This window comes from Pinus tabuliformis, chromosome 1_1, assembly GCF_031772625.1.
Source record: "Pinus tabuliformis cultivar Carrire ecotype Pingquan chromosome 1_1, CPIR1, whole genome shotgun sequence".
NCBI classification, from domain to species: domain Eukaryota; kingdom Viridiplantae; phylum Streptophyta; class Pinopsida; order Pinales; family Pinaceae; genus Pinus; species Pinus tabuliformis.
In genome coordinates this window covers 227,383,239-227,385,763 of record NC_142297.1, presented here as the reverse complement: position 1 = coordinate 227,385,763, position 2,525 = coordinate 227,383,239, and positions in this window count along the sequence as shown.

The following is a 2,525-nucleotide window of genomic DNA, read 5'->3' as shown; positions in this document are numbered from 1 at the left end:
TGTAATTTTCTTTATTTATAATGAAAATTATGATTTTTCCTTGGGAAAGAAATAATAGGGGGTACAGGGCTTTTATATGTCGTGTATAAAAAATGGAGCTCAAAGTTAATGAAAAAATATAAAGGGGTATAAAAAATGTTAATGAAAAATGGATACCTACAATATCTAGTGAAGTAAGGGTTTTTTAAATTGGGAAGTTGTATTGAATTCATATTGGTTGGGGGTTACCTAATGTGATTTTTAGAGATATTTTCCAATATGTAGTCAAATTAAGGGTATTGTTTCGTATGCCACGAATGTAGGTGTTATGTCACAAAATCATTGAGTGAAGCCCCTATTAATATTTCTTAAATCAACATTGTTCTTTGTTATGATAGTTGCATTTCATCATTAATGCATTAAGTTCACCCCATATCATCATTACATTATTGATCTACACCATTATACATCAACATATGTAATTATATAGAAAGAAACAACATCACCATCATCATCAATGCATTAGAATATAAAAGGAATAGTAGAAGAAAGGATGCACAAACATAGAGACACCAGGATTGGTCCGAGACTAGGGAAAAACCCACTATGGGGAAAACCCTTGCAAATCTTCTTCTTATTAGATCGTCATCAAATGAAGTAGCAAAAGAGAGTACAATTATCCATAAATTTATCTATGCAACAAAACAATAATGATATTCATGAAAGATATCTAATCTTGCTAGGAATCATAATCCTCATACTGATGGTCGTAATGTGATGTCACAAACTGATGTCAATTGTTATATACTAATGTCACTATGTCGAACACTATTGAGTATTGATGTCACTATCAATGAGCCCAATACATATGTTTGCAGAGGAAACTAAAAAATCAGATCTACAAATCTATAGATTTGTATAGTAGTAGAGCGAAACTCAATCTACCTAATCAGTGAAGTCAACTGAAGCCAAGATGTCAAACCCTAGATCTGAAGTTAGGTCGCTCATCCAAACTGTCTATGTGCGACCGAAACTCCTTGGTCGCTCTCTCTGTTACTATATGCAAGCAACTCTGATTGCAGAGTTGCTCTCAGGAAGCCTTCGTGCATGTGATTGTGAAATAATAATGCTAAAACCTAGATTCACTCCCTTTATATTGTTGTGCGAGTGACCCTGATGTCCTGATCTCTCTCAAGACTACTCTATGTGAGCGACTAGGGATTGGAACCTTTTGATCTGCCTCTGAAGCCATAGTCTCTACCATAAGCCTTTGTGCTAATGACTAAGAGTCTATAGTTTCTCTCATAGGCTTGTGTGCCGATGAACATGGACCAGAATGCCCTGTTCTATGCCAGTGATCGAGATCCAGAAGAACCTGACCCAGAGCGAACCTTTCGCCTGTAATTTTATACCATTGAGAAAACTCCTTCCGTCGAACTTGTGAGAACCAAGACAAGAGAGAAGAGAATATGTGTCTAAATGATCTTGAGGCCTCTTCTATTTATAGGATTTCCTGAGGGGTTACTTGGGGTTAAGACTGACCCAAGCAGTTACTCATGTGGTTAGGTCCAGCCCACTCCATAATGTATGCATGAATAAAATAACTCATAACTCAACTTCCGCTTCACCAAATTGGGTGATCTTTAGGTCGATGTTTGTCCTCTCGAAAAGAGGAATCCAATGCAATAATTATCACAATCATTTGAGCTATCCAAGGTGGAATTTTATTGTATTTGCCAAAAGTAACAACCCCTGCATTAATTACTTACCTCTTTTTAAGGCCTTGCACATAAATGTTAAGTCCGCTAAATGATAATAATGACAAAGTCTAAAAGTTATAAGTTTTTTTCCTTTTTCACAAGAAATTGGATATAGATTCAATGATTTAAATTTTGGCAAAATTAAAGCCATTAATTATAAAATGTACCTAAAAAGCACCAAAAGATAAACCATTTTAAATAAAATACACTAATGATAACCATCAACATCATTATTAACTTACTCCCCAAGTCAAGCATGTTTTGATCAATATAATTAAAAAAAACATAGTTAATGTTATTGAAACATCCCTTAATTTCAAATAAATTCATTGAATGGAAATAAATTTGGAAGAGAAAAAAAGGGAAGGGAGAAGTAAATTTAGGGAGAAATTATGGTGTAATAAAGAGTTTAAGGATATGATGAAATTAAGATATTACAAGGAAATGATCAACTTTAATATTGAGTATCAAAGAATCATTTATAAAGAAGAAAATCAACGGTGCTAAAATAAGAACAAATCCGAGTGATTTCCATAGTGAAATAAGGTGATGGAGAATTCCTAAATGTTATGGGTCAAAAAAATCATTGTAACAGTAAGAGAGTTGAAGATGAAAAATGCCTTCTTTTAAAATGTCTTATATACATCCACATTAAATCTTAATTTCAAAATATTTGTTACAATATCAACCTTCTTAGCCTTTTAACTCATCAAAACTATGGTAATATAAAAATATTTATTTAAAATAAACAAGAAATTCAAGCAAACTAAGTAATTCCTTAGCACT